The 14,435-nt window shown below is 38.0% G+C and overlaps 1 protein-coding gene across 2 annotated transcripts in view; it reads right to left on the bottom strand.

The window, feature by feature from the left end:
• Positions 1-14,435, bottom strand: part of TPRG1 (tumor protein p63 regulated 1) — a 383,450-nt gene that overhangs the window by 218,025 nt on the left and 150,990 nt on the right. The window contains exon 4 of one of the 2 annotated variants that reach the window (XM_063603024.1): positions 13,532-13,783. The exons of the other annotated variant lie outside the window; for it this stretch is intronic. The gene's annotated coding sequence lies outside the window, so the exon portion shown is untranslated. The remainder of the gene's footprint in view (positions 1-13,531; positions 13,784-14,435) is intronic. 2 annotated transcript variants of the gene reach the window in all.

Genomic DNA, 14,435 nt, shown 5'->3' with positions numbered 1-14,435 from the left:
TGTTCAATTCCCACCTATGAGTGAGAGCAAATCAATAAATGTAATCCAGCATATAAACAGAACCAAAGACAAAAACCACATGATTATCTCAATAGATGCAGAAAAGGCCTTTGACAAAATTCAACAACTCTTTATGCTAAAAACTCTCAATAAATTAGGTATTGATGGGACATATCTCAAAATAATAAGAGCTATCTATGACAAACCCACAGCCAATATCATACTGAATGGGCAAAAACTGGAAGCATTCCCTTTGAAAACTGGCACAAGACAGGGATGCCCTCTCTCACCACTCCTATTCAACATAGTGTTGGAAGTTCTGGCCAGGGCAATTAGGCAGGAGAAGGAAATAAAGGGTATTCAATTAGGAAAAGAGGAAGTCAAATTGTCCCTGTTTGCAGATGACATGATTGTATATCTAGAAAACCCCATTGTCTCAGCCCAAAATCTCCTTAAGCTGATAAGCAACTTCAGCAAAGTCTCAGGATACAAAATCAATGTACAAAAATCACAAGGATTCTTATACACCAATAACAGACAAACAGAGAGCCAAATCATGAGTGAACTCCCATTCACAATTGCTTCAAAGAGAATAAAATACCTAGGAATCCAATTACAAGGGACGTGAAGGACCTCTTCAAGGAGAACTACAAACCACTGCTCAAGGAAATAAAAGAGGATACAAACAAATGGAAGAACATTCCATGCTCATGGGTAGGAAGAATCAATATCGTGAAAATGGCCATACTGCCCAAGGTAATTTATAGATTCAATGCCATCCCTATCAAGCTACCAATGACTTTCTTCACAGAATTGGAAAAAACTACTTTAAAGTTCATATGGAACCAAAAAAGAGCCTGCATCGCCAAGTCAAACCTAAGCCAAAAGAACAAAGCTGGAGGCATCATGCTACCTGAATTCAAAGTATACTACAAGGCTATGGTAACCAAAACAGCATGGTACTGGTACCAAAACAGAGATATAGATCAATGGAACAGAACAGAGCCCTCAGAAATAACGCTGCATATCTACAACTATCTGATCTTTGACAAACCTGAGAGAAACAAGCAATGGGGAAAGGATTCCCTATTTAATAAATGGTGCTGGGAAAACTGGCTAGCCACATGTAGAAAGCTGAAACTGGACCCCTTCCTTACACCTTATACAAAAATTAATTCGAGATGGATTAAAGACTTAAACGTTAGACCTAAAACCATAAAAACCCTAGAAGAAAACCTAGGCATTACCATTCAGGACATAGGCTTGGGCAAGGACTTCACGTCTAAAACATCAAAAGCAATGGCAACAAAAGCCAAAATTGACAAATGGGATCTAATTAAACTAAAGAGCTTCTGCACAGCAAAAGAAACTACCATCAGAGTGAACAGGAACACTTTTCAATGAATTTTATGAGGCTGGCATTACCTCCATGCCAAAACCATGCCAAGAAAGAGAGAAAATTATAGACCAATATCTCTCACAAACATAGACGCAAAAATTCTTACAAAGTACTAGCAAATAAAATTCAATAGCCTATAAAAAGTATAGCACATCATGACCAGGTGGAGTTGGTCCCAAAAATGCTAAGCAGTTTCAATATTCAAATATCAGTTAGCGTAATTCATCATATCAACAGAATACAAAGGAAAAAAACAAATGATCATATCAATAGACACAGAGAAAGCCTTTGACATAATCTGACATTCATTTATGATTAAAGACTCCCAGAAAACTAGGAATAAAAGAAAATTTCCACAACCATGTAAAGGGCACCATCAGAAGAGTTACGATAATATCAAATGATGAAAAACTGAATGCTTTTCCCCAAGACCAGAATCAAGGCAAAGATGTTCTCAGTATTTCTATTCAACAATATACTGAAAGTCTAAGCCAGTGCAACAAGGCAAGAGAGAAAGCCAGTGCAACAAGGCAAGACTTGATTCATAGGTAACATGATTGCCAAAAGAGAAAATCTCAAAAACATACTTTAGAAAGCTACTAGGACTAATAAGTGATTTTAGCAAAGGTAGAGGATACACGGGCAATCATGTTACTGTATACAAATGCTTCTCAAATTACAATGAAGTTACATCCTGAAATGTCTATTTTAATAAAAAATATCATAAGTTGAAAATTCATTTAATGCTGGCAACATAGCAGATGGTCCCTGGCTAACAATTATTAGACAAGATTTGTTTATATTATGATGGTGTGAAAGCAATATACATTCAGTAGAAATTATAACCCTATCATAAATAAGAAGCCCCTCAATTTATGATGAGGTTAAATCCTGATAAACCCAACATAAAGTTGAAAAATTATAAGTTGGACCATTATAAGTAGGGGATCATCTATACTAGCAATGAACACTTGAAAATTAAAATTTTAAAACCATAATTTACAATAGCAACAAAAAACCTGAAATATTTATGTACAAATCTTGCAAAATATCTCTAAGACCTTTATACTGAGAACTACAAAATACTGATAAAAGAAATCAAAGAAGACCTAAATAAAAGGAGATATATACTATGTTCATGGATCAGATGACTCAACATTATTAATATGTTAATTTCCCCCAAATTAACCTACAGATTCAATGCAATTCTAGTAAGATTTTTTTTTTTTTAGAAATTGCCAAGCTGATTCTAAAATTTCCAAGGAAAGGCAGAGAAAAAAGAATAGCTGGAACATTTTTCAAAGCAAAAACAAAGTTGGAAGACTCATACTACTTAACTTCCAGGCTTACTTAAAGCTGTAATAGTCAAACCAGTTGGTATTAAAGAAAGGTTTTATATATCTATTATATAATATAAATATATATGAACACAGTGGAGACTCCAAAAGTAGATCCACACGTGGAAAACCAAGTTTCAATAAAGGTACAAAAGCAATTCAATAAAGAAAGGGTAGTCTTTTCAACAAATATTTCTGGAACAATGAATGCCCATTTGCACAAAGCAAAACAAAATACCTAGATACAGACTTTGTACCTTATAAAAACTTAACTGAAATTGGATCACAAACCTAGAATTATCAAACTTCTGTGTAAAAACTAGAAAACTTCCAGAAGAAAAAGCAGAATTAAAAAAATACCAAAAAACTTTGTAACTGTGGAATAAGCAAAGAGTTCTTAGATAGGACATCAAAAGTCTAAGCCAAATTTTTTTTTTACATATTTTACCTAATCAAATATAAAAACTTTTGCTCTTCAAAAGATACCAGTAGGAAGATAATACAAAGCACAAACTGGGAGAAAATTTTTCCAAATGATATATTTGATATGGACTTGTAACCAGAATAGAAAAAGAAGTCTAAAAACCCAACATTTACAAACCAATTTAAAAGTGGACAAAACATTTGAACAGATAATGTATCATAAATATAAATGGCAAATAAGCCATGAAAATTAAAGTCACAATGAGATACTGTTATGCACTTAACATAACGAATTTATTTAAACTGGCAATATAAGGTGGAGTAACTACAACTCCTCATACATTGTTGATGAGAATGCAAACTTACAGCCACCTTGAAAATCTATTTGGCAGAATCTTACCAAGTTAAACATATACTACACAATGCAGCAATCCCACCTGTAGTTTCTACCCAAGTTAAATGAAAACCTATATTCACACAAAATCCTGTATGCTAATGTTTATAGCAGCTTTATTTGCAACCACAAAAGCTGGACACAACTGTGGTACATACATACAATTAAATACTACTCAGGAATAAAAAGGAGCAAACTGCTGATACATGCAACATGAATGAATTACAAATGCATTATTCAAAGAAAAATAAGATTCATAGGGCTTAATAGTTCATGATTCAATTTCTGACATTCTTGCAAAAGGGGCAAAAGCAAATCAATGGTTGCCAGGAGAGAGGGATTAACTACAAAGGAGCACTGGAGAATTTAGGGGAGTGAGAGAAATGTTCTACATGTTGATTGTGGTGGTTGTTACAAGACTGGGTGTTTGCAAAAACTCATAGAATTGTGTACTAAAAGGGAATGTCTGTAAATTTTACCTTAATTTTTTTAAGTGGGGAAAAAAGAAAAATAGTTATTGATTGTAAGCAAGTGTGCCTCTCAGTAAACACACTTAAATGTATTATACGTTCATTTCCTATAATTCATTGTAATACTTTTTCCTGAGTTTCTATTCTGCTGGACTGGTGGATGAACTTATCTTCAGTTCTTCCTGAGAATTATCTTTTGTCTCTGCTTCTCCAAAATTTATGCCATTAACTATGCAGTAGCAAGGTGGGAGCAGAGGTTGCCAGGGATCAGTACTCAGGTTCACACACATTGCTGCATCCCTTGTCCCAGGACATATGAGCGATTACATCTGGTAACTCCAGGTAACTCCCATTGTTTCCACGTCACTCTTACAAGGCTACTGTGTGTCAATTAACACCGCACAACATGCACTAGACAGTCGTTTCCTCTTTAGGATCTTGCTGATGGTCCATCAGCACTGCTGTAAAGCAAAGGCAGAATCCTTCCTCCGGACGACAGAAATCTTTCATTGATCCATTTCATTCATCCCTTCCTCCTCTTCTCCTTCCCTCTCTCTCTGCTCTGTCTCCCACACAGCCCAGAGGAATACTCTGCTCTCTCCTCTGCTTGTTTCTGACCAAAATACTTTGTCTATACCCTTAAATACCAACTTTTACCTTCTCCGCAAAACTCTCTAAGTTCCCCTGAGGGCTTAGGCTTCTTCATGACAAATGTCAGAAAGACAAGCAGGCTATTTCTGAGTTCAGCCCTTTTCCTGCCTCCCCTGAGGCAATCAAGCACAGAGTTAACTACAGGGGTGCGGGAGAGCAAAGCAAGATGGAAACACCGCTAGGAAAAACAGATCGGTGTCTTCAAATGCAGCTCCACCTCACCTGATTAAAAGTTTTTTAAAGGCGCTACCTTTATTGCACTCTCTTTTACAGGAAGATAGAAATACTTGAGCAAACTATCCTATTTCATAAGGTACCATAAATGTTGGTTATTGATTTGATATTGTTGAAATTATTTTATGTTATAAAATCATGCTATTCTTCAGAAAGCAGAAACAAAGAATTTTTAGTATATGGAATAATGTGTGAACTAAGTGAAAAAGAATGCACATAAAAATCTTACTAAGAAAAGTCGTGGGTCTATCAGCATTCCGTACAGTTGTTCCGAGGCGAAAAAAAAAAAAACACGTTCTAAAAAATAAAATTTATGGAAACTGTGCTGCCAAATGTTAAGTAAAAAATAATCAGAGAAAAAGTAATTAATTCACATATTACACATTTTCCTTTTTTCATCCTCTGTCATGGCAATTATGTACTTTTTAGTGGGACATCTGGAAACCTAAGTTCACTTAAAACATTTTCTTTCTAGCAAGCAGCTAGCCAGGAATCTCCATGTTCTATAAGTTGCTGTCAGCTTGCCCCTGCTTCCAGCTCCAAATGAAGTCAGCCTGCCTTGCTTCCAGACAGTCTAAACAATCGCAGATTGACTCCAATTGCAGAGCACACTCTCCAGATGTCCAGGATTCAAGGAAGCTTGGGCATACTGTACAGATATAAATAAAGCCCCATATTTGCTGATGAGTTAAAGGAACCATACATAATTGGATAGGCAACCAACCTGGTTTATCCCTGAGGGCATATAGTTAAAGTGAAGTGGTGACCTCCCCATTATACAAAGTATCCAAGTAGCAAATAGATGACCTTGGATGGCATATGCACAGGGAATTCAAAGAGTTGGTTTAAATGGCCTATAAAATCTCTTGTTACAATACAACCTTATGATTCTATGCAATTCTTTTTCAAGGAAGTGAGAAAAAATACTACATTATAAGAAATTTCTCTTCCATAATGAATCAAAGCCTGGATGATTCCAGAGAGATAAAAATAAATGATACCATATTTAAGAATTCTATACCCTGAGAGATAAATCAGAGAGATAGGCTACAAGGTAAATAATGCTTTTAAAATTATGTATCAATTTAGTAAAAAACTTACAGGGATATACACATTTTTTCATTTAAAGCAGGTTAGTGCTAATGTGACTAATAGGATCTTATGATTTTCTGAATGCAGGTGAATGAACAACAGACACTACCAATTTGAAATGATATGAAAAGATTGATATGATTCAATAGGAAAACAAAAAGGCTAAGGGGTGAAATTTCTGTAAGGGAATAATGCTGCATTGCTTTTTTGTCCATATGTTATTGTAAAGGTTTGATTAACTAGTAAAATGAGGTAAATGAATAGGAAAAAAGACAATTTGTGTTAGACATGTATGAAGCAAAAGGTATTTTAGAAAGAATTTTTACTTTTTTAAGCCACTCTTTGGACAAAAACTAATATTTTAATTTTGACTAATTTCTCTCACAAGAAAATATATAAACGTGTTCAGATGCAAAAAACTGTTTTCTGCCTTTAAGCAAGATATATTGCATATAGGCTGCCTGAGGTCCTGAAGGCACCCCCAAAAATGGGATTAAGTGAGATCTCCCCTTCACATTCCCCTATATAATAGGTCACCTAAAGAAAAGAAGTCATAAAAGTCAGGGTATTGCAGGAGGTAAATGGGAAATCTCTGTACCTTCAGCTCCATTTTCCTGTGAACCTAAAACAGCTCTAAACAGTAAAATTCTGTTTAAAAAGTCAGGGTATTGTATTTTAACCAGAACCTTCCAAAAAAAACAAATGCTATATTTTCCAAGATTAAAAAAAAATCGCATTATGTGCACTTAAATTATCTTTTAAGAGACTAATTTTATTTTTTAAATTACTAAAGGGGAGAACACTAGTCTAAGAGTAAACATGTAGTCTCGGCTCTGACTGCAGCTTCACACATCACCAGGTATGTGAATTTGTGTTAGTCTTTTCATTTTTCTGGGCCCTAGGTTCATCAGATGGAAATTGGGACAGTAATAATTAGTCTTATCTACCTAAAACTACAGAAACATGAAAATTCTTTGAAAAACACAAGGTCATATACAAATGTAAGCAAAGAAGAAGAAAAACAGTATGTGACAATCATTTATTACATTTATTACAAATGTAATAGTCATTTATTCATTCATCCAATCATCCAGGAAACATTATGTGAACAACCAACACAAACCAGCCTCTCTGCCAGGCACTGGGGATTCCACCGTAAACAAAGCAGCCAGAATTGCTCCCCAAAATTAATAGTCTAATGGAAAAGACAGACACTAAATAATCATATCACTAAATATACCATTAAAATTTGTATATTTGCCATAAGAAAAATTTAAAGGCAGGTTACAAAATTATGATGGGTGACCCAATTTAGATTAGGACTGGGGTCGGGGGCAGCAAGATAATTAAGAAAAAGTATTTCAGAGATTTGAAATATGAAAAGTTGGCAGACCAAAATTTGGAGGGATGGGGTTGCAGACAATATTCCCAGGGTAGGGGAAGGGGGAAAGCACATTCAAAGGCTTTGAAGTAACTGGACATCTTCAAGGTACTAGAAGGCCAGAATGACTGTTACTGCTTTTCATTTATGTGGTCATCATAATGATCTCATACTGCTTTTAAGAATAGACCAAAACAATTGTGAATATCGACACACTAGTTTTTTTGTTTTGTTTTGTTTTGTTTTGTTTCTGGTAGCACAGTGTCTTTGTTTTTCAGTGTTTTCGTTGTTGTTGTTGAATTTTCAGTTCCTAGGTACATGTGCAGGATGTGCAGGTTTGTTACATAGGTAAACATGTATCATGGTGGTTTGCTGCGCCTGTCAACCCATCGCCTAGGTATTAACCCCAGCATGCATTAGCTATTTTTCCTGATACTTTCCCTCCCCAAACCCAACATGCCCCAGTGGACACACTAGGTTTTACTTAGGCTGAATTTCCTGTCTTCAAAAAATGTTTCCAATTTAGAAAGTCTCTATATCCAAAGTAAGCTTCTAATCTCTATATACTTAGTAATTATTATGTCGGAAGGACATTTTTGACATCCTCTATTCCGTAGGCTTCAAAGAAAATCAGCTTGCTAAATTTAAGAATTTAAAACAGTAAAACTGGTAGACCAGAATATATCCTGAGAAAAAGCAAAGTAGACTCAAAACCAGCAGTTGAAGTTCCCAAGGTTTTTGGGGGATAGAAAAGGGAAAATGAGGGAGATGCTATCTTGACCCCACATACCTACCACATACCTACTCAAACTCATATGTAGAAGAGGAACTTAGATTCTCTCTAATGGATATGAGAGAGGCTCATTATGGTAAGTTAGCAGGGGGGCAAAGTGTGCCTCAATGCATGAAAAAGAGCTAATAGTGGGAGATGTCCAATATGGTAGGGTGGAGAAATGGATATTCCTCTGGAAGTCAATTCAGAAGCCATAAATTTCAGTACAGATTACATTCCATCTGAGGGCCATATAGAGAAGATTCAGGTGCTTTTCAGGACCAACATCATGAGTAAGCTTTAGAGTTTCTTCTAGCACTGAGACATACCATTGAAAAAAGCCTCCTTAACGAAAGATTTAGGACACCATTCTCAGTAAAAGTCAAGTCTCATCTCCCCAAATTATCGATCAATTAGAAATTCTGATCAGGAGTGGGATGTCCTTAATAACACCAACATCAGAGAGTTGTAGAGAACTTTGTAAACTATAAACGGTTTCTACAAACCACTGAGCCATGAAAAGAAATTTTATTGGAAATCTTTAGCATTTCTCAGTATGAGTTTAGAAGAAAGAGTTTGGTTAGGGAATTAGAGTAGAAGGACCCAGGTACCTGGCTTGTGCCAAAGTGTTCTGTATCAGGTCTTGGAAAAACTTGAATTATGATTTTTCAAAGCTGATGGGGATGGGTCAGTAAAATTATGGAGCCAGAGGAGACCCTGAAGGTTGAGGAGTTATGCAGATGAAGGCAACAGGGCAGAGGAAGGCATTTTAAATATGAGACAAAGAGCAATAGTGTCCAAAGGAAGGAGGCACATCCAAGAAAATGCACACATTAATAGTTCAGGTGGGTATATGTTGTGTGAGCTAGTCTGGTTAACAGGGAAGCTAAAGCTTAACTCGTGAAACAGTAGACATTGATCTAGTAGACCAGGGGTTCTTAATCTCCAGTTTCTGTTCGTCTTCTGAACAAGTAAATATAGTCTCTTATAGGTACAAATCGGGGCTTTCTTCTGACACCCTACAGTTTCCCTTAGGGAATGCGCCAACTCAGACTGAGCCAAGTGAGAGTCCTGGGCTAATATTTATGTTGACTTAAGTTTGATTAGAAGACAAGATGGGACATATAGTTTGATTAAAATTTTATTGGATAATCATGCTGATTGAATTTTAAAAGATAATCTGCTATAATAAATTCTCCCTTAATTTCCCTTTGCAATTCCAACCCAGATGAGTGCTAGGATATTTAGGTTGCATTTACTGAATATCTACGCCTGTCAAGCACCGTAGTTAGTGCTCTATCGTCAGTACAAACCTGTGAGGTAGATGCTATTCTCATCTCACAGAAGAAGAGGCTCAAAGAGGTTAATTTCTTTCTTTATTTATTGAGTCAACATACATCAGTTAAGCACCTCCTAAGTGCTACTGTGGGGGGCATCTACCAGGAGCTACCATGGGGACACCTACTGCCTTGTCTGTGTAGCTCTCCCTTATTCTGGGAACAGTACCTCTTTTGTTCTTGGCTCATCCTCTATCTTTAGTCTATCCATAAGTATCACTAACATTTCTGTTTTCTCACCTAACCCCTCTTCCTTGACCACATCAATGGTAAACTGACTTAGTATTTTGGAATATAGGACTAAGACAAAGTCAGGATAAAGGCTCATCAATGACTGAAAACTATAAAATGAAAAACTCAGGAACTGTGATGGGCCATGATTTTTGCCAGCTAGAGGAAGTCCACGGTGAAAGGGAAAGATGAAGCTGACATGATGAGAAACAGCAGAGACACAAGACAGAGGCTGGATCCTGATAACAATCGTTACTCCACATCATTGCTGTGTCTTTTCAAGAACTGGGTGTTCACCTCTTTCTTAGACCCCCTGATTATATCCCAGTATCCTTCAAAAAATTCTTTTGGTGTGAGCTTGGCTTTTGGGGGTTGTTTTCTGGCTTATTTTTACTTCTAATAGTCTGTCACCATGTTAGGCACGTAAGCCAAAAGATTAAAAAACATACAGTCTCTGTCTCATGATATATAAGAAATATTTCATAAGGACACATGGAATGATTGTCAGTGGTGTAGGGAAGGAACATGATCCCCTAGGGTATGTATCTGAATCATCCAACTCTAGTTTTCCCTTGACACTCCTCCTCTGCAAGATCTTGATCCACTTTCTCCCTCAGGGTCTGGCATCTCTGGCTAAGAATTTTGTAATAGTGATGCACAGTAATAGATGAAAGGGGACTGCAAACATTTTCTGCAAAAGGTCAAATAGTAAATATTTTAGCTTTGGGGGATACATAGACTCTGTCACAACAATTAAACTCTGCTCTTTTTATCCAAAATCAGCCATAGAGCACACTGAATGGGCATGCTTCTGTTCCAATAAAACTTTATTTACAAAAACAAGTGGCAGGATGACTTTGGTCACTGGGCTGCTGTTTGCCACCCTGGCTCTAGGTATTTGGAGGCAAAGTAAAGTTGAGAATCATGATGTGGAGAGTTAACTGATTGGCAGAAATATGTACCAGGTGCTCTGGAATTACAGACGAAGCACCAAAATAAACCACAGGCATCAAGAAAAACATATTTCTGCAAAAGATGACACCTGAGCTGAGACAAGTTTAAGAGGAAGTTAGCCAGAGCAAGGAGAGATGAACAGAAAAATCCGCATTTACAAGTGCAATGAGCTTTGGTAGACCCTGGCGTTTGAGGACCTACCAGAAGTTCCCCATGATTGGGCAAAATAAGTGTTAGGAAAAATGGCAAGAAATATTAACATGATGAAGCACAAAAGCAAGATAAAGTTTTAAAAAAATTAATAAACAAAGAAATTTGAACTTTATCCTAAAAGCTTTGGGGAACCATGGAAGAATTTAAAACAAACAGAATGAACATCGTCTGATTCCTTCTTTTTTAAAAAAATTAATTATCTCTTAAAGCTATAAAAAGTAGGAACAGGGATTCCAGGTAGGAAAACATGGCAATTATTCAGATGTGAAGGGATGAGGGCCTGAATTTAGGCAATAGAGTCAATTTACATACTAGAACTGATGGAACACAACTTAGAGACAGGTAACATGTAGGGCTGAGAAAGAAGAAGAAAACTATTCACAAGGAAATTGGATGGATAAGAGGGAAAAGCCACCAATATTGGAACATGTGAGGCATGGTGAATGCAGCTTGGTACATGTTGTGTGTGAGATGCCTGTGGGCCATTTGAGTGGAAATATAGATGGTGAATAAGAAGCTGGCTCTGGAGATAGATAAAAAGTCAGCTTTTTATATACATTTGCTTACTACATACAGCCCTAGGAGGTAGAAACTATCATTACTCGCATTTCACAGATGAGGAAACCGAGGCCAAAGAAAGGCCAGGGGAGTGTTTTCTACAATAACACTAAAATTACAGAATTGGGTGTTAACTGAATACAGGAGCACATGAGCAGGACATTTGGAAAAAGTGTGTGGAATGAAAAGGATGACCAAGGTTGAAACCCCCAACACAAAGACTTTTAAGAAATAGAGAGAGGAGAGACGTGGTAGTGATATCCTCTCTAGAGCCAGAATATTTGAGCTCAAATCCCAACTCAGTACCTCTATTTGTTAGTTTTCTCATCTGCAAAAAAATTATAATAAAATAAAACAATAGCAGCACCTAACTCATAGGGTTGTATATAGCAACTAAAAAGATGTACGTAAAAATCTGATCATGCAGCACACCAAGTACTGAGTACTCAAGAAATATTTGCTATTATTTTTATTATTAATTTTTTTTATTATTTATTTATTATTATTTTTATTATTAATTTGAAAAGAAAACAAACAAAAATGTTAGGTTGGAGAAGTTTGGTGCAGACAGCCCAGGACTCTAAAAGATATCAGAGAACAGATGAAGGGGGTGAGATACACAATGATCAAGGCTTGTGGTTAGAAAATGAGATCCTGAAGTTTCTGAAAGTCAAGGAATTGGATGGTCCCGAATATTGACCATCCAGAATGATGGTAGGGCTTAAGGAAAGAAGGAGAATTGCAAATTGTGTTTTTAAATATTCAATGACTGTGGAGAGAAATTAAGAGGTCCATGGTTGCCAGAGGTCCATGGTTGACAGTGGGGGGTGAGTGTGAAATGTGGAGGACTTGGATGGTGTCGCCAAATACCTAATTTTTTTTTTAAGAGAAATGTTGAATTGCAGGAAGAATAACATTTTGGAACAGTAATGTGGGATATAAGAAAAAGTCACATCGCTCCACATTTAGGGTGAGACTTTACATGTCTTAGAAGACCATTAAGAGGACTTCCAACAAGTAGGGGAGACCAAGTTTCAATTAGGGCAGAAGATAGGGAAGGAACTCTATAAAGAGACTAAAACTATGAGGGTTCGCTGGCATGAACAGGCGAACTTCAAGGGTACTGTGAAAAGAGTTGGAAGGGGGAGGACACAGGAGGGAAAGCGAAGAGAAATCAAAGCAGGACATGGATGCAGGTATGTGAGAGAGGAGCTGTAATGACCCAAGGGCATGGCTGCCAAGGACAGCTGGAATGTGAGGCCTGGCAGAGTGCATGGCCTGCAAATTTCCAAAAGAAACTTTGGAATAAAGTTGTTTTGATGCTAGAAAACCATGGCATTTGCTCAGAGTTCCAAATAGTATGTTATGAAAATAGGATGCCTCCAAGCTAATATTTTTCTGGATGTACAAGGCAGGATTTTCTTTTACCAGAAACTTAGCTTGTGGTGGAAGCCGCAGTGGCCCCACTGGCAGATGAGAGGGCACAGATTTCTCTTGGTGGGGCCAACCGCTGTCTGAACTGGTCAAGAAGGCTATCCAAGCTCTCATAGTCAGCCAATCACAAGGTTTATAATTCAAGCCTTAATCTGACAGAGCCAAGGTCTGTGCTTTCTGTACCACCCTACTTCTAAATAAAGCAAACTATCAATAACTACTAGCTACTTTTCAGGGTCATTACAGAGAGCAAACGAGTTACTATTTGCAAAAGTAATACATTTTGCAATGGAAGACACACTGTGCAAATATTATCTTACTACCATTACCAAAAAATTCATTATGTGACAGTTAGAGACATATACTAGAACCAAGACATGAACTGCTATGGAGGAGGGTGGAGAGAGAGCCGAGACCCATGAGAGAGATTTGGCAAGGATTCTTGGAGGAGGTGAGATTGGAGATGACCCTTGAATGATTTTTCATTTTCCCCAAAGATACCTTCCCTCTACATCTCAGACATACCCTTTCTGTCTCCATTTCAATGCAGCTGAGGCAATTTGGCCTTCAGGAGAGAAGGAGGGAAAACTGGAAAGGCCTCCCTGTGGCAACTGAAGCTGGGTGTGGGGCAGCAGACTAGAGCCCACCTACCTCTCAGGCAGTCATCTTCTCTTGGAAGAAACACTCCTCACTGCTCCAGCCCAGCTCCTGGGGCCTGACCTCTTTTTCAAGCCTGCTTATCGGGCCTGAACTCCTCCAGCTGGATCTTGTTTTTTATTTGGCTCCTTCTTTTCAGCTGTTTCTCTTTCAGTCCTCTCGTCTTGATTCTTGAAAGGGAACGTAGCCAAGCCTCATCCTCCTGCCCAGGACAAGGCATAGAGATTGTATTTAGGCATGATGGACCTACGTGGGACAAAAGACAGGTGTCCATCACTGGGCTTCTGGTAGAGGTCTCCTTTGGGAGCCACTGAGCCTCCTCTAAGTGTTTGGAACTCAGAAAAACAGGACTAGATAACTCAACATGTATAAACAAGATGAAGAGTGATTTCAGCAGGATGGAAAGGGACAGTATCGTTTTCCCGGGTAGTAGCTGAAAGCAATCTGGGTCTGGAGGTGGCACCCCCTCCCCTGAGCAACCATGGTTGACGTCCTTTCCATTTTAAGCAATTGAGCTACCGGGGGGGCTGTAGGTCAGGCCCCACATGTTACATAGCTTTTATCCAGCTATGAGACCCAGCACGTATAGGGCTAGAAATCCACCCCCACCACCACATAAACAACTAAAACACCGCAGAAACTTTTCCCCAAATTCCCACGCCACAAATCTGGGGGTATGCTTCCACCTCCAGGAGGAAGCGGCTTCCTGGAAGGCTGAAGGAGATGAAAAATGCAAAACTAATCCTCCCTTGCCCACTCTCACACCACCGCTCGGCCTGCCTGCCCCCCTTCCCACCCACAACCCCTCCTATTCCCCAAGGGGTGCCATTTGGGAACCAAAATCCACTTCGTCAGCGCAAGAGCAACCCTGCCTTTTCTTGCTCCACACACCATGTGA

This window comes from Pan paniscus, chromosome 2 (assembly GCF_029289425.2).
Source record: "Pan paniscus chromosome 2, NHGRI_mPanPan1-v2.0_pri, whole genome shotgun sequence".
Classification (NCBI taxonomy): Eukaryota; Metazoa; Chordata; class Mammalia; order Primates; family Hominidae; genus Pan; species Pan paniscus.
Note: the sequence above shows the minus strand (reverse complement) of the source record. Positions and strands in the feature narration are given on the sequence as shown.